Below are 23829 nucleotides of genomic sequence, written 5' to 3'. Positions count from 1 at the left end.
GTCACGGAAGGACTCAGTCATGACGACAAGTAAAGGTAAACCTTTCAACAAACGCGATATGGAGACTTCTGGAACGCGTGCAACGCTACCTCGTCGGCGCTCGCGCGGTTCGAGACGCCTGAATGCCTCCTCTCCCGTCTTGGCGCCGTGCATGGTCAAAGGTGAACCAGAGCATGCGCTCGCTGTTGGCTGTCGGGGCGCAATACAAATAAATTGCGGGTGGAAAAATGACAGCACGCGGTATATCCGCATCCGATCCGCTACCGATCCGCTGCCTTCGTATCCGCGTCCGATCCGCATCCGACCTCGAGCCATCCGCATCCGATCCGCACACCGCAGAAAGTGCTAAATTTTCATTCGAATCCGCAAGTATATTGCGAATATCCGCGGATATCCGCTTCCATCCGCGGATGGTGCAGGACTCTAACACCATGTATAACTTTCCAAAGGCGCAAATCGGTAATAGAATTGTCATTATACCGTTGCCTGAATGCAGTGCGGATAATCGTCGACTGTCGATAAACCTCACTGATGGTTCGTGAAAATCATTTCCAGGTCATCAAGGACAGGGCCATTTCGAGGCGTATATAACTGCTGCCGCTCCCACCCCCACACCCATATGCAATGAACTTTTAAGGCGAAACAGTTCAATGCTCTCTCACTTTTCAATGGTCCAGTTTTACGCGTATATAGGGAACAGTTGCAAATTAGTTTCAATCAATAACTCGGAGAGACAGCGAGACGTGACGCATTACGAATGTTACGTAATAAAGACGCGCTTCTTCTTCGCTCCTCGGGTGTCTCCATCCATTTTACCCACCGGCCGCACCTCAGCTCTTGAACGAAGAAAATTAAAACGCGAGTATGGTATACAGGTATAGGTAGAGAGACTCCTCCGTTTCAGGGCACACGCCCAAAATGTTCTCTCGGGAATGGTCGTCGATGGCTGCCCGAGCTCCTTTAGCCTAACAACCAAGAATGTTCTCGTTAATTAAGAATGATTACCCGTGTACATTCTTCGACGGCGATGACAAATCTGATTGTTGCAGCCAGACTGATTTTACTATCGGTTTCCCTGACGGTGATCGTGGAGGCTCGGGAAGAGGTAGAATATAGGATGTGTTCACATGACGTCAAAGGAACGCGTTTGGCCGCCATGGTGGTGGTCACTTTTTCGGCGCAGCTGCCGAGATTATCTAGCATTGGCTCGAAAACGAAGCCTTGAATGCTGTTTTGAAATCCGGTCGCGTCCGTGCCCTTCTTTTATCCCGAAGACACTTCTTCATTGTCGTCCTCACATTTTCTTTTATGAAAACTATGGTTGTCGTATCGAAAAATAGCGCAGTTTATCATCTTTGAATGCCGCTAGAACGAAAAGTGACCACCAGTGGGAGGAGCTTACGAGCATGCCACGCCACAATGTGACGTAGGTGCAAACTCTCTATAACTTTTATGTATGTATACAGTATACACAGTAAAAAGAAAAGTATAACATGACACCTCCAAACTTTGCAGCTCTGCAGAGTTTTGTGTGGTGTCCGCATTTGCATTTCGCGAGTCATACGGAAAATGTGTTCCTAACATCCTATGCTGTCACGTTGTCTACCTACGTAGTCTACCACGGGAACGTCTCGGGGCATGGCCTAGGAACAGCGTGCTTAGCTTTGCAAATTACTACGTGCTCGGCGAACGCAGTGAATAAGAGCGTGCAGGCAGCCCTTATCAGAGCTAAAAAGAAAAAAGGAAAGTTAAAAGATGGCGAGTGAACGGTACAGTGCGTAAGCGTACGTATATAGGAATAGCATAAACATCTCGATAGCCTTAGTTCCTATAGATTGACAAGTGTCCTCAAGTGAAGTGAATGTAAGAGAAAATGGGATACGTAGATTCTACCGAAGTGAAGCCGGCCATGCACTGCGGAACGCGTAAAATTGACAGCTGAAGGAGGGAGAAGGTTTTCGAGAAATTGAAGTTAAAAGGTGGGAAAGAGAAGAAATAAAAGCGAAGCGAAATACGTACGTGGTAGGACATTTAGACGATGAAGCGACAAGAGCCCGCTACACTTGCTTGGCCGCCATGCGCGACACACCAGGCCATAAAGCGCAGGAAAACAACATTTTGTCAGAATAAGATCCTCCGATACCCGCAATATTGGTGCTGTTTACATGGCCCACCAACCCCAGCAGCACAACAACTTGGCCCAATACTGGCAATACTGGTCAAATATGGTCTTATATTGGGCCAGAAGAGCCAATATCGAGCCAATATTAGGCCACCACAGCCGCAGGTAGACTTCCAACGTTGGGTGAAGAGCCGAGAGGCTCGAGCTATTGGTAGGAGATAGACGCCAGTCCTCGATGACGTCACCTACTGTTGGAGAATCCGAAAGCTATGGAGTTTCGTGACATCTTTTGAAAATTCGTGGATGCGCCTAATGATCAGTGACGGCAACTCAGTCTTATGAGCGAGGTTGATTTATAATACGAAATAAAATAAATATAAATTTTTCAACCCTGTATAGTGACACCTTATAAGGAGTATCGCAATCCGCAAAGAGAAACAGCGCGCATCACGCCACGCCTGCATGCGTAATTACACTTAACTGAACGACATGCGCTTATAAAGACGATTGCTAGAACTGAATTCTTTAAACCTCGATATTATCACACTTTTCAGACAGGTGGTGGTGGTGGTGGTGGTGGTGGTGGTGGTGGTGGTGATGGTGAAAGGGCTCGCCGTTGCTTTTTAGACAGGCAATTACGCGGTGAGACAATCATATCAAATTGTACCGCGACGCTGCAAACTTAGCCTCCGCCAATGCCCCTCAGGATGTACATGTCTAACTTGAGTTGTTTCAACTCAAGTTATTCGATGTGCGCATCACGAACTATCGACCTCCTCGCTAGTTTTAGTCCCCCTGTTATTTCTTTTGGTCCTTGTGAATTTGCAATAATCCGATTACGATGAATTTGTGCACTTTAGTGCCCATTTAATGAATCTACGGTGGAACTTTGGTTTACTGGTTACTTGGTTAAACTCTGTTACTGCTGCCAATTGTCAAATGTGAATTTCTTGTAGTGGACCCACTACTAGCTTAGGCTAAGGGACCACACAGCTTTGTGCGTATTTACTCTAGCAAGGTCACGCAATAAAATGAAATGAATTGAAAATGAAACCTGATTAAACCGCTGTTAGAGAGCACACGTGAATATCACTTTTCTCAATATACCAGATAGAAACGGTTGTCATCATCAAGCACGTTCTCTTTCAAAAGCACATAACTCGTCCTTAAAGAGTGCACACATTAGCGTACTAATATAGCACACGTGCTCCTTTGTAACTTCCGTGGGAGGGCAGAAAAGACAGGCGTCGGCAGTGGAAGAGCAGAGGTCTTGACCCGACCCCATAGGTGGGAGTCATGACCGGGGCCTCGCCTTTCTCTCAGGGCGGGTCTCGGGAGCAGCCCATGGGCCGAGGCTGCAACGCCCCGGATTACATACGCCACCCACACTTCTTCAGTATTGCTGCAGAATATACTACGCAGGTGCGTTACCATCTTCACGACTGCAGATGACGTGATCCGCATCCTGCACTCAGATCATGGCACTGTCTGTAGCGGAGGTGGTATAAATGCACGTCCAGTCCGTGTACAGAGGCGGTATTGCGCTACGTGACATTCTCGTAGTGGTACGGACACGCATATTCCGTAGTGCACGTCCTGGGTGTACGAGTGTGAACGGTATCTTCCCATGTGACATTGTCGCCGCAACGATACTCAGTTGATCACACTCGGCATCAGTTGACCTGTGAGACGTGAAAACAACTACCGTTTACTGCAGCATTCTGTTACTTACAGGATGCTGACTCGTATCTTGCGCACCAAGACTATAGGAGGACACCCGGGTTCGAATTCTCGCGACAATTATGCTGTCTGGGTTTTCCTCAGATGCTCCGAAGCAAATGTCAGGGCAGTTGCCTATGAAGTCAGCCCAAGACGCACGATTCCCTGACGCGTTGGTAGCACACTCCCAAAGTAGCGTCCAATTTAAAGACCTTTTAATTTCTCGAGAACAGGTTCGGGCGAACGCTGCATATGTATCATTGTAAGCAAGCCCAAACCACGCTTAGGTCTACCGTCTACATACTTATGGCGGCACCGTCTATTGCGAGCGTAGATGTTGCGATTCAGCCGGGCAAGAACGTCTGAATCGTCTACCAGGAACCACGTAGTCTGTGACGTAGCACCTATAGCACCTCGCTGTCCTCTCAGACAGGTGCAAGATGGACGACGTTCCCTCCTTCGTACAGTAGGCCCAGGTCAGTGCCCTGTCGCCATGTGTCTGCGTTTGCACTCCGTAATCAACATACTTGATAACAGTTGTCCTTCATTAACACCAGGAACGAGTTCAGCACCCAACCTTTGCACCCAAGCTCACCCCGACGTCGCATGCTGTCCACCACCAACCGTTGGCTCGCGGAAGTCTGTCCAGCTTGGAAGACAATTCATGCATATTCATATAGCTTGATTTGAATTTCGAACGGACCAGTTCGAAGGTTCGTTGACGGGTTAATGATAGGCCATTTTAAGAAGGCTGCGCGTGCCTGGGCTGGTTCCATGTTAATTTGGAGGCTGGGCAGACGGCCATTATTCCAGGGTGTTGGAGAAACAACGTGTGCCGATCGCGTGCCTCCCGTTCGCAGCGCACCTTATTTATGGTCCATGCCGCCGGGTAACTATTAACAGCGGACCATTAGCTTCAAAGGAGTGCCTTGCGAGCCTTTGCATTGCTTTACGTGCATGGTCTTCTATGGGATGGTGACTAAAGGGCAACTAGGGATTCACCCACGGTGGTCTCTTCGTGCTCGCTTCGTCGTCGAACACCAAGGCCTCCCTGCATCACGAAACATTGTAATCTTTTCCGAATTCTACGGAGTAATTCAAGTGGAAAGTACATTGTAACGAGACTCGAACGCGCTGAGAGAAATTGAAGTTGGTATCGGAGGCATGCATTGCCGAAAATATGCTGGGCTCCTTTCGAGGTTACTGTAATTACGTGGCAATTGAAAACCGAATGCTATGCTGGGGACGTGAGGGGCGGAATCCACTTTTTCACACCATCGGCTGGGAAAACGTGGTTGAGTGCTTTTCAGTAAACGTACCGCTATAAAAGGAGGATTTGAGTGATAGATTTCCGTCGATGCCAGAAGGTATGCATTCGTGATGCACTTCTGGACGTACGCTGTGATCCATTGAAACAGGCACTTGGTGCGGATACTTGAGATGAATGAGCGAGTAGGAATGTGTGAAGAATCGATGGAAATTCGGTTGTATACGCATTTCTTTTCTTTTCTTTTTGAGGGGGGGAAGAGGGGGGCGCGATGTACGACTGAATGAAAGGCGGTGACGAGATCCGGGAAGCTGTGTATTCCGACATTATGCGCTCGTCTGCGTATCGATTTCGTTGCGATAGTTTGTGCACTTCTGTCGTCGTGGCAGTCACAGCTATAGGAGCATGAGCTTTACCAATCGGAGGGAGAAAAATGACTGTTTTTCGGGGGAACATTCGAGGATGCTCACTGCTGAACCGGAAACTTCGTGTTTTACCCTGGTTCCCCTATGCTGAGAGGTTCCAACTCAATATCAGCACAGTTCTCTATGTATGTTGCCCAGGGCGGACGATGCTGCTCCCTCCCCCTTCCCGAGGAACACGTATCAAATCGATAGGCAGTGTCCCAACCAGGCTGATACTGACGCTCTTGTAACCAGCACTGATCTTCAATTGACTATCTCCGCAGCTTACACGCCTTATATATACAGGGTGTTACCCTATAAAAGTCTACCCGTGCCGCCATGCCGTACTCGCCAATTACTCAATGCAGATGGCACATTGTGCGATCTTCATATAAAGCTCATAAGGACATTTAATCTTGGTGAATTTCAAAGTGATTAAGCGCCGCAACACGAAGTTATAACTCAAAACGTGAAATTCCCGTAGTCAAAACAATCAAGATGGCGGCGTTGAGAAGAGCACTTGCCATGCTGCTCCCCAGACGACGACGTGTCGCATATCCTGCCAGCCGGATGGAACTGCAGTTTTCATTTCGCTTTCGTGTAACTGTCGTATTTTGCTCAGAAGTAAGCAGCGTGAGGTACGAAAAATGCCGACGTACTCAGCAGACGACACCCAAAAGGGATGTCGTCTGCTTACTGAGAGGCGCCATCTTGGCTGTTTTTGCCTACGGGAACCTCACGTTTTGCGCTATAACTTTGCGTAACGGTGCTCAATCACTTCGATATTTGCCATGGATGAATGTCCTTATGAGGTTTATACGTAGACAACACATTGTACCGCCTGCATTGAGTAATTGGCGAGCACGGCATGCCGACGCGGGTAGACTTTTATAGGGTAACACCCTGTACATTGTTAAACGTTACTTGTTGTAAAACGACTACCAGCTACAGTCGTGACGACGCTAACAGATGTGTGAACAACCACCAAATGCTATACACTCTTAAGAGAGGATGGTGGGTTGGTTGGTGGTGCTAATGAAAGAGCTCGCCGTTGTCGGCCTCACGGAGGTGGCAAACGTCACGGCTACTCTGTGCGGGAAGCTTTACTTTTCGTCGTGTAACTACAGTGTCCCGGAATCAGTTCTTATTCGTGCAGTGATACCTTCAGTGTCTGCTTTGTGTATATGAGACGAAACGAGCCCACAGCAGCCTCCCAACAGTCTTGTGGCACCACCGAAGAGCTATAACAGTGAACATTTGGGTGAGTTTGTAGAGCATATGCATGAAAAACAGTGATCAGTGCAACGGAGATGAACAGGACATGCATCCTGTTTTGTCGGAATCATCACCCTCATCATCATCGTTACATCGTTCACCACTGTAACTGTTGGAAGTGATGTGTAGTTGCTGGTCCCACACTATACTGAAGCAGAAATCTCCATTTTATTTTTTTCGTTCAAATTCAACTCAATTCAATCCAGGACTGGCACATTTCGGACAAGCTACTGCGAATACCACTGGAAATAGTTTGTCATATGCATGTGCCGTTTTGTGCCGGCGTACAGGTTTTTGTTTTATGTCGTTCACTCGCATCACAAGGTGCGCGCGCGCACGCAAACACACATGCAAAAACGCAAACAAAAAACAAAGAGACGATGATGAGATGGGGCTGATGCCGACCAGCAGGCTGCGGGCGCTGCCCCAGTGCCATTTGTAGATAGTGAAAGATGATGATGGAGACAAGAGGCACGTGTCGTATCACCGTACACTATTAAAATAAGGTGAGGTGGTGGCGGTGATGGTGTTAACGACTGGTCGTTGTTACCTTTAAAATAATCTTCACCATATAACATGCACCTAGCGGACCATCATTCGGAACGACGTCGTTCCCCTTCCCAGACTTGTTCAGAATGAGAGTGTAGTACACTTTCTTAAAAATGAGAGGGGGAGGGGGGGTGTAATGACAGGATCGACTCGCCGTTGTTGGCCACACAGAAGTGAGCGTCGTCACGACCATAAGAAAAAGAAAAAAAGACGGATGCAAGATAGAGGATGAAGGGTGGAGATGCGTAGAGTTTCACCACATAGCACGCTCCTATATAGCCAACCATTATCCCGCATGACAACGTTCCCGCCCCTGATTTGTTGAAAATGGGAGGCGGAGCCTATTTTGTACTCATTACGCACGTGCATAATAGGTACAAAATAGGCTCCGCCTTCCGTTTTCAACAAATAAGGGGCGAGAACGTTGTCATTCGGTATAATGGTGGCTAGGAGCGTGCTATGTGGTAAAACTCATTTTTAAGAGTGTAGGCCTTTTTCTTTTTTCTTTTTTTTGACACTTTACATTTTGCAAGAATTGTTAAAAAAAAAGGAAGAAAGGGCGTACACTTCCTGTTCCCAACAAGTAATTATAGAGAACTATATCATTCTCGATGGCGGTGAGCTCCGGACAGTGTTAGGTGGCGAAGTTCTATTTCAAACTTTCAAAAGTGCACAGGTAAAATTAAGCTCTGAATACACAGAAGGAAACATCCCGTTAACTGTCAAAAATAGGTCTCCCGTCATCTGCAAGCTTTGTCGCCGTCACCGCGACTGACCTTGACTCCCTTGGAACGAGCCATCCATCTATTCATTTGGAGTCACGTCACCGGTCTTCCGGTGGAAGGAAGCTGGGGTGTGTCCGGAACTGCGGTTCGTCCCTTCGGCGTCTCCATAACGGCGCTTCACGAAACACCACTTGACTTTTGATGATCTCGTGGCAAAGTCAAGGATCTGCCACTATGCAAAGGTCAACGGTCGCCTACAGAGGGCGTCGAGGCGGTGACGCACACTTTGAAGCCAAGTCATTGATCATTCCCTTGACGAGCTACTTTTGTGGTAGCTCTTCTCAGGTGAAGTGTTTCGTCTACGTCGATGATGTAGCGACCCCGTGTTATTGTTGATAAGCGGGATGGTCGAGCGAGAGCGAGAGAAAAAAAAAGTCTTTTTGGAGGAAGTGACGTTGGGCGGCAGCTGTGGGCGATGTCTTCCAGTACGAAGGCGCCCGTAGGGTGCTGTAAGCGTAGAATAACTATACAAATGTTTGAAGTGGTTCTTGGTTATATTGTTTCTGTTGGTCTTTTGATGAATAACGGGAAAGGTAAACAGGTGGCCTCATATACCTGGGATCGTCCTCCCATTATACTGATCCTTTGGCAGCTCGGTCACACTCTAAATACATAACTTCGCCACATAACATGCTCCTAGTCGAACATTCGGTACAATGATATCGTTCTCGGTGATATATATGTGTGTGTGTCTTTCCTGATTTGCTGAAAATAGGTGCGTTTTTTTTTTTTGATATTTTCTAGAATAGAATAGAAGTAGAGAGAAAAAATGGAAACGTAGGTCGCACTGGTGCGACCAGCTGTTCCATGACGCTTGATGTGTGAAAGCACTCATTGATTTAAAAGCTATTTTCTGTTCATGGTGAGGGTCATAAAAAGGCGTACGCCCTGCTATCTCCTCAAACGGGAGAATATGGCGCTTTCATTATGTGCACACGCTAAAAGCAGAACTTCACCGGATCTCACGCTGTGTGCCAACCATTGGCAGGAATGATAGGGCGTTACCGCTTCGGATTCGAGTTGAGAGGAAGGCGCACGCCTATTTTTTGGCAAATTGGATATATGATGTCTGCCACAAAAAGGCGTACGCCTCGCTCTTCTCGCATCAGAAGCGATAACCCTCTCATTCGTGGCATTGGTTGGCTCACAGCGTGCTATGCGGTGAAGTTCTGCATTAGGACGGAATTAGCACAAGCACTATACAGCAACTATTGCACAGCTGAATATATGTGAATTTTACTTTGGGAGATTTTTTCTGCCATACACACTCTTAAATATGAACTTCACCGCATAGCACGCTCCTATGGCCAACCATTACCGAGGGTGACATCGTCATTTCCCCTGATTTGATGGAAAAGGGGGGCGTACGCCATTTTTGTGGCATTATGCAGTTCATAATTGCCACAAAAATGGCGTACGCCCCCCCCGTTTTCCCCGACTAACTTTCTGTATATTTTTGTTTAAAAACCCAGGGTGGCATACACGATATTTCTGTCTCCCCTGGTAATAAGGCTTTTTCAATATTGATTAGCAATTACAATTGATTATGTTTGTTTGTCTGATTGTGACACTCCGCCAAAAAACTTCAATAAAACCGAAACTTCCTAAGAACGCAACAAGAAGTAATACGAAATGCACGTTGCAGTTGTCCAGCATTCAAAGAACGCCCTTAGGGATTGGAAATCAGTTCTGGCCCCCCTATCGTACCAATGTCTTCTAAGCGCGAAGAACCACCCAGCTGGAGGTCAATACCTGAATTCTGTCCCGTAACACTTGCAGTGCAAGATGGCCCGCCACTGTCGCAAGCGCAGCTGTCCGCCAAAAAATCCGCGCTTTCCCTCCTTGGCTTCTGCCAGTTCCGCCTTCCTCTGTCCCTTCTCCAGGAGTCATTTATACCGAACGACTCTCGCCGAAGTGACGAATGGTTCTCGGGCGGCTGCAGCTCCAGAGATGATCTGTCACGGCAGCTGTCGTGGTAGTCTTGCCCCCCGTGGCTACCGGCCTCCTTCGAGGGGTTTTGTGGCACGACCCCTTGACCCGATCGCATGACCCAGGGGTTGGGCGGGGTCGCGAAGGTTCTGTCTTGGGGTGCGTCTCCCATCAGGGGGGTTGCTCGAAGAGTGGATTAGGTTCCTCAGACCAGGATGCCGTTCGTTTTGTCGGGATTTGGCTGCATGGCGCACCGGAGATAGTACTTCATCTTGTACGCGGGGGAAATATGGTCTACGGAGCTTTGGCGTGGGTTGGCCCGATTAGCTGGTCGTGAGCAATTTTGTTGATGGGTTGTACATTCAGCGGACTGCTTTTGCGCTCCGACATAGGATATATGTCACAAAAAACGCATTAATTTTGCTTTGAGGATTCGCGGCCTCGACCTGTCACCGGGCACCAGTCCCAAGCTCGACGGCGGTTCTTCTGAACTCGTGGTAATACCTCCTTATAATATAACCTGAAGCTACAAAGTAAGATTCGTCTAAATTCTACTCCAAATTAACAAAGTATCTCCTCCGTACGTGGAACTGTAAACCTTTAAAATGCTTGGGAGGTATTTCGTGAAATAGTCTTCTGGGCGTGGCGTTCGCTTTGCCACTCCCCGACAAGAGTATTTTTTGGTTAGATTTTTTGTCCTTCTTTTCAATCTCACATACGAAAGGCTATCTACGTATAGCCAAAGGGTTATTAATTAGCACTTCGTTCTAAAACGAAGCAGAATTCTCATTAAGATAGCGATCTAGAACACCACTTGGTATCCTTCAAGATTATTGCGACTGTCGCGCTCGAGTCCTTTTTATTTATATATAATCTAGTCCTATATCTTCGGCAAAAAGGCATGCGCGGTTAACTTCGGAAAATCACTTTTCTCTCCGGGATTAGCCTATCTGGCCTCATCAACGGACGTCTGGACGCGCTCAACGATCCGTCCGTTCTGGACTGACAGCGGACACTCTTCCACCGGCGTCCATCGCATTGAAGCAGCGATCTGGGAGCGAGATTAAGAGGCGGCCTCGCCGGCCCATGGAACTCGATCAGCAGAAGCGATTAATCATTTCAATTTGCTGTCGTCCGTCTGCTTCTGTGGATTCACTCTGGCGCTGGGGCTTGGTTCTTTCGCTACGCCTCGCTGGGCTCTCATTAGATGGCTGGGATTAAGGCGGACGTGTATCTTAATCTGCTCACTCTGAGCTTTAATGGTGCGGATTATATAGGAGGGACCCTCTCGCAGACGAGAACTAAATATTTTAATTCTTGATGTGTGTGAGTGTCCTTTTAGCTGAAGTGTGTGCCTTGGAGGTCGTTTAGGGGCTTCAAACTCCGCATTGACCTCGGACCACATTATGGAGTGCCACACAGAAAAGAAATTGTGGTAATCACCATAAAATACCCTGATAACCCATGAAAAAAAATATATATATAGATGTACGTATATATATATACACATACACACACACAAAAAGGAGCGGTGTTGTTATTGTGGAGCGGGACGCTGTATGCATAATTCATTACTGAAAAACTCCACTTGTCACACCAGCAGAAATAAATAAGCTGTAATAAATACGCTTTCAAATCGGGTACTGAAAATATGAGAAACGATCCGAGAAAAATACGTAGTCCTTCACAAGCGATTATGACAATGTTCAGGACACTGAAATTATCATTTGTCATTATCAAATAACAGTTGGAAAAAACAAATAGAAAAATGAGAGAGAAAGAGCTAGCTGACATTATTGACAATGGCTTCGGGTTATATCACTCCTAAATATTAAAATACGATGGCCTTTGTACATAACTCTTCCGCGTCTCTTTCTATATATGGGTGCTTCTTTTTAGCTGCAACAAATTTTCATAAAAATGGAAGCTGTCTTAGGACGCTTTTACTTTTGTCATTGGATTACTGGACGGGACTGCTATTACGAAACCGTATTTTTTTCTGAATTAGGGGACTAATTCTTCAATATTCTTCAATCAAAATTTTAATTATTGACTTTAGGGAGCACATTTAACATGACTCGAAACCCTGCTTCATCTGTGAAGCTGTCCACAAGGAGTCACCATGCAAAATATTTCCGATCCGTGCGGCGTATTGTCACTGCGCAATACACTTTCCAAAAGACAGTCGGAGAACGGCAGTCGCGGGAGAGCGATACGAGCCCCGCGTGACGTAGAAGCTGCTCGGTGCCTTTTTTGTTTGTTTTTTCATCTCGACTCGCGCGCCGCTTATACATGTTTCAGCCGTGCCGTTGGACGTCACTGGTCACGTGCCGTAGCCCGTGATACGTCACGCCGTCTTCGGCTTCGCTTCAGCTCTCTTCGGATGGGGAGAGCGTTCTTTAAAGCTGGTGCGGAACAGAGCCTTGCGCGTGCTCTCTGGGTTACCTGCGCTCATCGCTCTTTCGCAGCAGCTCATTTTATTTGTTGTAGAAGACGTTGCAGTGAAAAGCTAAAAATATTTTTGGGATCATTTTCATGCTCCTTTAAAGCCTGATTTCCACACGATCCACTCGAATTATTGATGAAGCACAAAAGTAATCGCAGCGCGCGCCACAAACCTAAATATTTCGGCTCTGCCGTCTGCTCCAAACCGCAAGTGATCGGCAGAAGAGCGATAGTGACGTCGATATCTCCGCCCTCACTTAACGCCACAGAAAACGTCAGACGCGATTCAAGCAAACCCTTATCGCGGTACGTTTCTCGATATTTGTTTCGTTCTCTTTTTTGCTTTCTTTTCTTCCTTCATGTATTCGCAGTCGCTCGCCGTATTTCATCCTGCTGGACACGGCTCTTGACTTTCACCGTTGCGATAAGCGCTGATATGTAGTGATGATGCTTCAATCTCCTTGCAAGCAAAAAAAAAAAAAAAACATCAAAACAAAGGATAGTGAAACATACGGCGATAAGGGTTTGCTAGAATCGCATACAGAGGAAAGGAAAACGGGAGCGCTTCTACTTGAGCGTCGAAAAACGACCACCAGATCGCCTTATTTCCAGACCTTTCCTCGCGCTATAACTCTCTCGATTTTTGTTCTGAAAACGGTAATGTTACCAGTGACCCCAAGGGATTCGATGTTCTCATTGGGTCCATCTTCTATCGTTGATAATTAAAAAGTTAATTAACGAAAGTTAATTAATGCATCGACACAGAAGCTTGCCTGTGCCCTCTTAAGGTGGGCATTTAGGCGTAGAGTACATCGCCATTGGTTAAAATTGGGAAAAAGTGATTTTTCTATTTATAAAAATTACTATAGTTACGGTGGACACCCTGTATTTTTAGCGTGTCACCATTTGACTTAGTGTGAGCACTAAGATGAACCCATCTTAATCCTGACATTACTTACGGTGGTAGTTCACCAAAGTGCACGCGAAGACCAGATTGCTGTGTCCGAACTTGGTGCGGTTCATGAGCCATCAGAACTGCTCGCATGCTCAAGTCCTGCCTAACATGGACAGGGGCAGCAGTACGCCCGGCACGCCTTCTGTTTGCTCGTCAAGGGGCGGCAGGCCACAAAATAGACAAGCGGGCCGCGTGTTTGAGACCCCTGGTGTGGAGAGTGCACTGTGGTTTGCAAGCACTCTTAAAACAGACGATGATGGTGGTGTCGATTCTTGCTTGCTGTCTCTTAAAGCAGAACATCACCATAACTCGCTCCTAGTCAACCATGATCCGGAATGACACCGCCTCCTCCCCTGATTTGCTTAAAACGGGACTTTTTACTCCTTTTTGTGACACTGATACCGTTATCATAATTGTCACAAAAAAGACAGATAAGGTAATAGGTAATTGCAGTCGATTTCCACGTAAGGCTCTGGAGGTGGTGCAGATGGAACTGCTTGCCGTAGTCGTCCACGCTAAGGCGGGCAACGTCACGACTATCGCAGGGATCATACGTCCTGGACCGACTTTACAGGGAACTGTGCTGACATTTTTCTCACAGCGTCTGAGGAAAACCCGGGGGAAACACCCAGACAGCACAGCCGGCGCCCGGATTCTAACTCCGGTCACGTCCCAGTCTCGGCGTGCAATGCTATAATCGTATATAGCCACTAACTAGGCCTGGTGGTAGTTGTGGTGGTGGTGTGACGATACCGGCTTGCCGTTGTTGGCCTCACTTATGTGGGAAGCGTCACGACTGTAGCCAGGATGAGATGAGATGAGATGATATGATAACAGGTGTGGGCTCTAAAAACCGCATAGCACGTTTGCTCCAACCATTGCCAGTACATAACTGGTACAAAAAAGGCGTACGCCTCCCGTTTTCAACAAATCAGGGGAGAGAACGATGTCACTAAGGCTGATGACTGGCTAGGAGCGTGCTATGCGGTGAAGTTCTTTTTTAAGAGTGTACACTCTTAAAAATAAACTTCACCACATAGCACGCTCCTAGCCAACCGTCATTCCGAGTGACATCGTTCTCTCCCATGATTTGTTGAAAACGGGAGGCGTACGCCTTTTTGTGACACTTATGCAGGAGTGCTAACTGTCACGAAAAGGCGTACGCCCCGCGCTTTCCACAAATCAAGAGCAAAAGAGGTATCACTCTATACAATGGTCGGCCTTCAGCGTGCTATGTGGTGAAGCTTTGTTTTAAGAGTTTAAGAGAGTCGCTTTTCGAAGAGAGAGGGGGTGTATTTTAAGGTGACCTGGGTTCGCATCCGAGCGCCGGCTGTGCTGTCTGAGTGTCTTCCCTGGGTTTTCCTCAGACGCTTTAAGACAAATGTTGGCACAGTTCCCTATATGAAGACGGCCCAAGCCGCACGATCCCCCATGCGATAGTCGTCACGTTACCCGCCTCAGCGTGGCCTACTACGGAAAGCAGTTTCACCACTACCACCACCACCACCATATGTTTTTAAGGGTGCACAAAATTGGTGGCAGCAGCACTGAAGGGAGCTGAACCACTATGGCGGCGCTGATTTTCTTCCTAAAAATTAATTTCAACACCGTTTTGTGTTAGCAAGAAACCGTTCTGGCTGCTTGAAATACCCCATCTCATCATCATCATCTATTGTTGTTGGCTGCTTCTTTCTTCATTGCTAAAGGTAATGGGTTCTAATGATAGTGAGCTCCAGGTGCGGGTATACCCGCGATTGCAAGCACATACCCGCAGTCTTGCAATGAGCGGGAGAGAAATTTAGCGCCACTGCAGGCTACGGGCAAAATGCGGGTGCAACCTGCACTGTGCCCGCGGGATATAGGGCGGGTATACCCACGTCACCCGCACCACACGAAGCTAACCTTTTACTTCCCTCTTCCTTTCTTAGGCTACCCATGAACTTCGGTATTATGTCCAGTTTTCTTCTCGTGAAATACCTGAGAGAGTAAACTTTCCTTATGTGATCCGTGGTCGTTTGACTTTCCACCGAAGCACCTCTAGTTTCCGCTTAAATATTTAGTTGAAAAACACAAACAACACAAGCCAGTGGAATGCCTCTCGTTCCTGTTTACAATCGCAAAAAGAAAAGTATAACGCGCTAACGTGCGTAACACTGTATAACACGCTCAGAAGGAACCGCAATTCAATGTGATATCGTTCTAGTTCCTGGTTTGTTTGAACCAAGAGGTGTAGGCGTTTTTTGAACAATGAATACAATGGTTGTGCGGTAAAACTCTGTTTTAAGAGCGTACTCAACTATATCCGACCACACACGAGTTGCTTCTCTGATTATCTCACAATATCGCGATTACCTGCCTGAAAAATCTATTTACAACACCTAAAAACAAATGATGCCATTGCACGTCCAGTTGGTATTATTGCGAGTTTGCGTCTTTCTTAAACGAGCTCTCGCTGCGTGAGCTTTTTCTCATCCTGGATGAAACAGGTCTTGAATCCCGTTACCCATGCCATTCCTCCCCTGCTGGAAATCTCGCGTTGTATTACGCATTATCAATTTGCGAAACCACTTGCAAACACACCTTTTACTTTCAGAATGAGTTCCGTTCGGTATCGTGTATGCGATCTCCGCACTGATAAGACGGCGTGGGGGAGGACGGGGTCTCGCGAGGTCACGTGGCCGCCCGCTGTCTATGTCGAAGTCGAAAACGTAATACTACTAAGAAAAAGAAAAGGAGGCAGAGTCGATCGAATGACCACACGGCGCGCGCTTGAACCGCGGGGGACGGCGGCGGTCGAAAATTCGCTTGCGAATCGCGCTCGAGTTTGATTGGCGATCACGTTCCCTCCGTGGACCCCTCGCTGAGCCTCTCTTCCACCCCACCCAGGCCTAATGGCGGATATGGTTCCGTGTTTATGCGGACGTTTCCAGTAACTGGAATTACTTTTCTCGCACGGGCCCCGCGGCAGGGGTGTGGATACGCTGGGCTCATTAGGGATACCTGCTCTTCAATATGGCTGATGACGATGGCTTGTGTCGTCCGCAGAATTCCTCAGTCTATTATACGAGACAAAGCCAAAGGGGCTACGTGGACACACGTAACAGTGACTGCTCTTTAAATCATTAAAACACATTTAAAACATTATAGTGGTCTGCATGTGCACAATCGACAACACAATGGCATCACATTAACAATAAATCAAGGTGAGAAATACTGGTAAAGGAAAGAATGCTGCTTCTTTTGGCATTCTGCCAAACGCGTTTAAATGCGATACCTATATATAGGGCCATCTTCCGATCTGAAACGTTTCCAATGCGGAGTGCGTTCTATGGGAGTCGTTCAAGAAGTCAGAAAAAAAAGAAAAGAAAAGAAGAAACGACAACAAATGAAACAACATGAAAATGTTTGAGTATGTTTGAGTATGACTGCATTATCACTGATTGTACACAACTGGTTCGTTAGATTCCCATTTGAGCATCATCATTACCTGCTGCGCGCAGTACCTCCCGTGAGCTGTGACGTCACTGGACACCTGGCCAATGGCATTGGCACCCGTCTGGATCGAAGAACGAAACGGACTTCAGAATTATTGCATGCACAGCAAATGAACGATTTTGTTTTCTTTCGCCTCTATACCATGTACCGGCACACCACCTGTACAAACCTGCACTCTTAAAAATGAACTTCACCGCATAGCACGCTCCTAGCCAACCATCATCCCGAATGACAACGTTTTCGCCCCTGATTTGTTGAAAACGGGAGGCGGAGCCTATTCTGTGCCATGCATAATGAGCACAAAATAGGTTCCGCCTCCCGTTTTCAACAAATCTAGGGCGAGAACGTTGTCATTCGGGATGATGGTTGGCTAGGAGCGTGCCATGCGGTGAAGTTCATTTTTAAGACTGTGGTTGCATGAGCGAGGATTAAGATTTTGTCCCGAGAAGGAGTCCGTAGAGCACGCTTCTCTGTCCTGTAGAGATGCAATACCATGTCCTGTGAAATGTTCCGACGTGTTTTTAAAGGATCAGCGAGGTGGTCCTTATTTTTATTTTTATTCTTTTTTGCTCATGTTTTTGCATCAGCAACAGTCTAGTAAGGGTGCAAAAATATTACCGTCGAATTTTACCCGACGCATGTCCATGACATAATCGGTGCATATTCATCGTCGTATACTCGTGTGAGATCAACATTAGCTTTAAGCAGATCTTCACTTGATGCATCCCAATGGGCCAACCGTGCACGGTCCATGCACAACAATGTATTGCCGAGAATGCAACTCTGCCTTGTGGGCATGGGTGGCCTTCTTTAAGTTCTTCGCAGCAGGACCACAAAGAGTAATGGAAAAGAGCTCTTCATTTATCACGAAGAGCGCGGCGTGTATACTGTCTCAGCTAGTTAAGTCTGCTTGTCGTGTGCACGATGTTCAAACAGAATTCGTATTAGAGAAGGATCGCATATTTGCGCAAGCTGACTACCGCCAACACACCTCTGCTGCGTTTGCTCTTCTAATGTATTGCAGGCGGGACGGAATTACCTACGAGTTTTCTGAAGTCACCCGGGCACAAACTGAGCTTGATTGCAGAGAAAAGGCTTTGAGGAATGTTGTCCCTTTGACTTTGCTGCGTAGGAGGATAAGGCTACCAGTCCACACTTAGTTTTTGTTTGTTCGTGAAAGACATGGACCGGCTGCAGTCGTGTTGGCCTACTGAGCTCATGCTCGCCGGTTCGATGCCGGCCGAGGGCGGTAGCAATGTAAAGGAGGTAAAGAGTGCTTCCAGAACCGTGTGTCGGAGATTTCCGGCGCACGTTAAAGAACCCCAGGTGGTCGAAATTACCCGCATCCTACGCTTCGTCACTTGCACCATGACGCCACACCAATACAGGCACTAATCTCACACAGAGGCCTTCGATTTAACCGAACTCCGTGCGCCCTACGACGTTATCGATTTTATGCGCTATCAAAGACCTTGAAGGGCTAGGCTGAAGAGGCCTGAAAAAAGGATGGAAAAAACTAGTCCCCAGCGAATGGGTGCTCCTGCACTGTTTAAGGGAATGACTTGATAAAGTTGCACCAGAGTTGCAAGTTCCGGTACTCAGCAGGAGACGGAGGTGTGTTGCCAGTTTGCGCTTTCTGCTCCTTATGCGAAATTACGCGGTTGATTCGAGTGTGGATGCCATTATTTAAGGGGTGATTGGCCTTTCGAACATCCGGCAAAGCACACTAAATTGAAACTGAAAGTAGCGGTTGTTTAGGTACTAAAGATGTTGCAGCGATAGTGAGTGGAACAGAATATACCTAATGCAGACTTCATTGAACTGAACGAGAATTACGCTCAAATGACCAGTTCAGGTTTTCGGGCATTCAGTACCTGCTTCATGACGGCTGTCTCAACATTAGCCCAATGTACAACAGGTGAACGTTACTAAGTGGTAGCGGTGATGTTGTGTTCGCTAGCCAAAGTTGGCCTCACGTTGGTGGGCAACATCTCGACTTACGTCGAGACCGACCTGACATGACAACGTCTGACCTGAAGATGGAGATGACGACGGTAAATGATAACGGGCAGGAGCCATTATCACAGGATTCACCATCCCAAATTTTACATCGACTTCAAGGTTACCCACGGACCACTCCGAAAGCCATCGCAGCAGGTACGGTGCCTCGTTCCTCTGAAGAATCGCCAGCCAGCGTCACTCCCGCTTCGCACTCTCAGCAGTCCACGGTCACCTTCACTGCGTCATGCCGCCTCAAGCTTCGCGATGGTCCTTTGCGGGCACCCACCAGCGGCACTTTTCTGAGCCACACACTCCAGTACCGGTCACGGTACGCCACTGTCGAGGGCACGGCACCTCACACATCTCCTGTGCAAACGGTCAAGGTCAAGAAACCCAGCCCGCGCAACCTTCTCATCTGGATTTCCCCATTTGTGTTCATTTTCGGCAAGCCAGCAACCACCCACTGGCAGACAAGGGATACCGGGACCTCTGTTCCACGAGTGTCTCGCAGGAAGACCACAGTAAACTTCGTTCCCGGCCTCCACCTGCTTCGCGATGGTCCTCCCCTGCACCTTCATATCGACAACACTTAGATGTCACCGCTACCCGCTCACGAACAGGTTGCGTTGTTGTAGCCCTCTCTCTTTGCAGCCTACGCCGCTCCAGCTCCTCACTGAAACCCGCCCGATTCGCACGGCACTTGCCCACCCCATACTGTCGCTGCTGCCGCAGCATCCACTGCGATACCGAGCCACAAATTCGTGTACCCAGCCCTACCTCATCCACGTATCGTTCTCTTCATGGTATTGGACCTCAACCACCAGCACCACTCCGCGCGTGAGTGGGGGACTGATGTCGTGGCCCGTAGACAACGGCGACGTCGACTACGCGCCACTAACACCGCTAATACCGCGCGCCATGGCACAAACTTCAGGGGTCCGATCTTCAACTTGTCGTTATCCCATAATGCGTGTTAAATGCATCACTTCGGCCCGTGATTCGCAAAGAGCGTGCGCCTACCCCAGCGACTTTGGAGCGCGCGAACATTAAAGGGGATAAGAACTCCTACCCGCAGCTATTCAGTTGCGGGTGCAATAGGTGTAATATTGTTCTTCTACTTCTGTCCTACAAGTTCTTGTTCAATACTTCTCCTTCATAACGGGTACAGCGTTAATACAAAAACGCACTTTTTTTTCGGATACGGGCGACTAGACGCACCATCATCCAGATACCTCTATCCATTGTTACGTAATTTGCATTATGGTAGCACCCAATCGGACGCAAACGCGGAGGTGCACATAACGTCGTCTGCTCTTGGTCGGAGAACAGCCTAGAAGCAGCGAGAAAGAGTGACGAACTTACGCAAGTTGCTAACACGGCCTAAAATGTTGGACAGAAAATGTGGTACCGTGCAATTTTCTTCTCCGCGGTATTCGTTTGACGCGCCTTGTTTTCTACGACGACCTCTGACGACGACAGCACACAGCGTAGGCATTTCGTCTTCGTCCACAAAGCTCGCGGGTACCTTTCTTTCTTTTTACACATGCTCTCTGCGATAAAGCCTAATATGAAGGTAAGAAGAAATGCGTGCCTACGTCGAGAAACAGGGACGGACCGCGGAACCGAGCCGAGTTAACCGTGATCACATTGGTTGGATACGGACCTATCGGATTCATCTATACAAAGGGTTTTATATACAGCCAACAAGCTAAAATCGCCGTTTGGTGCCAACACAGTCGGCGGGCTAGTTTGGTTCATAGCCTCTATGCTATGAACTCTATGCTATGAGGGTATGAACTCTACCAAACTAGCCCATCGACTGTGTCGGCACCAAACGGCGATTTTAACTTGTGGCTGTGACTCCTTTTGTATAGATGAATCCGATAGGTCGGCGACAACGTGGCGATATCATGGTAACGATCGCTATGTCAAAGTTGAAGATCGGGGCCCTGTTCAATCGAGGCAGTCCTGGAGTGAGGCCATTTGTTTAGAAGCTCCCCAGCACATTCGGCCCTCCGGGACATTCCATCACCGTCGATCAGGACCCATGCAGAGTAACAACACGTCCTCTACACACCTTTGAAATTCTATGCAAGGCCAGTAGAACCCTCAGTGCGGGGACAAGGACAAGGACGAACACAAAGAGTTCGTTCTTGTCCTTGTCCCCGTACTGTGGGTTTTATCGATTTTAAATATGAGTTACAAGTTTTCCAACCCTTTTCACTTGAGGCCAGTAGGCTACACAAAAATGTTCCGTAGACTTGAGCTCTGTGGGTAGACAGAAAAGACTCCTCATCCGTTCCCCACTTGGCAACAGCAAAGTCACGGCTGTGCTGTCTGGTTCTTCTTTTTTTTTTTTCCTGGGGTTTCCTCAGACGCTTTCAGACCTATGTCGGCGCAGTTCTCTTAGAAGACGGCCTAGGACGCGCATTCCCTCAGGGCGTCAGTCGCGACGTTGCCAACCCCTGTCAGGCCGACCACGGCGAGTCCATTCACCACCACCACCATCGCCACCACGAATTACAGGGGTCCACCGCCGATGAGCGTTTGTTGACCAGGTATATACGTAATGTACGTACCTGTTCCTTCCAGGACGAGTTGAGATCGAGGATGACATCCAGAAACCAATGATGTTTAACTTGTCTATAGCGACGTACGGAAAAGCAGACACCGGTGCATATCCTTCCCAGTAAACGTCAGCGCTGTTGTTTTTGGAACTGATTGATATATGACTGCTTCTATTAGATGCCCCCGAATTCTGTCCAGCGAATGATGAAGGCGACGCTAAATTACAGATCTCGATTTCCCAACAATTCAGATGCGGGTTAGATTGGATTTGAGTTAAAAATAATATGGAGATTGTGGCCCCACCAGTGTGGAGCCGGTTCCTCCAGCTAACCTGGACCAGTAGAAGGTGGTTAGAAAGGACCGATAGTGGTTGGTAGGGTTAATGATCATGTAATGACAGCATACGGAATGAACAAATAAGAATGACGCAGACGTCAGCGGCATATTTATATGTACTGACTGATGTGGGCAATGCAGGCATCATCTCATGAGACAGCACGACTCTCGTAACGACTCTCACAACTCCCACGACTTGCGTAACGCGCATGTGGACTGAAGACGATCTGTGTCACGAGAAGTCGGTCAGCCAGCCAGAAGAGAGGACCCTGTGATGGACAGCAGCTTGCAAGAATGGGCCTCTACCCGAGAACGTCATCATGACGTTGGTAGACAGACTGAAACCGAAACAAATTGGAAGGGGAGGGCTGGGCTGGGTTCCACGAATGGGCACTTGTTCGCTGCCTCCTATTGAAAGGAAAGTGGGACCGAATGTCGCGTCCTTTCAGGGACCATCGTAATCCCCTCAAGACCGTGGCTTTCGGGCGCGACCTTGTTCGCCCCCAGCTTCGAGCGTCGTTCACTCTACCAAATTGGTGGCGTTGTCGAACACTGTGACGTCACTTGTTTACAAACAGGGAGAGGTCTATACGTGAAGCCCGTGGATGTGACTGATGGGGTCATTTCATGCGCATCACGGTGTCTTGAGGACCTGGAATACTGCCATGACTATTTTCCTCTGGTCCTTTGCTTGCTCGTCACACCACGGCTCAAGCCGCCATTCTAGTCTCAGTGATGCAGTGCCATTCGTTCCGAAACTTTTCCAGGGCATCTTTTCAGGCTAACTGGACGAACGGATGAAAGGCCAGAAGGATGCTTTCCAGGCCTCAATAAAGGGACCTGCAAGTCAGTTCTTTGCAGTTCTTCCGTGCTTCTCCGTTTCGTTTTTCGTGTCGCTTATGCGTTATGGATAGAGCTGAGCGCGGGTGCGGGTATACCCGCGAATACCCGCAGTTACCCGCACATCGTCACGATTTGCGGGTCTGAGGAATACGCGATCGCTGCGGGTAGCGGGTAAAATGCGGGTATACCCGCATTACCCGCACTCCATGGCCAACTAAGTGATCCCTCTCTGTCACACGCGAGCTCAGCAGTGCCCTATGTCGTTGGCCGTATAAATCCATGTGCCAGACTGCAGCAGGCAAGTGGCGCGCGAGTTCGATTATTAATGCAGACATACGCTCTCTGTTGAATTGCAGTTTTATTGGCTTGCGATTGAAGCCGTCCGAGACACGTAGCCAACACTCAGAATTTCCATTGTTTTAAAATAGAAACAGCGGTAAAGTGTGGACGAGGAACACTTGCCCTTGCGGGTCCCAATGCGGGTATGCGAGTATATAGACAACACTGCGGGTGCGGGTCGCCCAGATTAAATTCGTGCGGGTGCGGGTCACACACGCGCGGGTACTGTGCGGGTGCGGGTCCAAGTTTGCTTACCCGCACTCAACTCTAGTTATGGACATGAAGCAGACAGTAAATACGCGTACACTCGACGCTAAGATTTCCTATGGCGCGATACTTTCACATCGCGATCGGTATCGTTATATTTAAAGTTCGTGCGCTCCGGCCAAAGCCGCATTTGTATACGCATAGAAATGAACTTCACCGCATAGTACGCTCCCAGCCAGCCCTCATCTCGAATGATATCGTTATCTGCCCTGATTTGTTGAAAACGGGAGGCGTACGCCTTTTCTGTGACAATTATGAACAGCATAAGTGTCACAAAAAAGGCGTACGCCTCCCGTTTTCAACAAATCGGGGCAGATAACGATATCATTCAATATGATGGTTGGCTAGGAGCGTGCTGTGCGGTGAAGTTCGTTTTTAAGAGTGTAGGCTCGCGCAAGAGCTCGTGGCGAATCACGGGCCGAAGTGACGAACGCTTTATGGGATAACGACAAGTTGGAAATCGGGCTCCTAGCGACGATCGGTCGCTTGACAGGTATATTGCTGCTTTGAATTGATCCAATGAAAAATCC

At 48.0% G+C, this 23829-nt stretch overlaps 1 protein-coding gene across 1 annotated transcript in view; it reads left to right on the top strand.

The window, feature by feature from the left end:
- Nucleotides 1-23829, top strand: part of LOC135394538 (Krueppel-like factor 12) — a 334317-nt gene that overhangs the window by 87713 nt on the left and 222775 nt on the right. The gene's annotated exons all lie outside the window — the stretch shown is intronic.

Source organism: Ornithodoros turicata, chromosome 5 (genome assembly GCF_037126465.1).
Source record: "Ornithodoros turicata isolate Travis chromosome 5, ASM3712646v1, whole genome shotgun sequence".
In the NCBI taxonomy this organism is placed as follows: Eukaryota; Metazoa; Arthropoda; class Arachnida; order Ixodida; family Argasidae; genus Ornithodoros; species Ornithodoros turicata.
The sequence above is the reverse complement of the archived record's forward strand: the minus strand, read 5'-3'. Positions and strand labels throughout refer to the sequence as shown.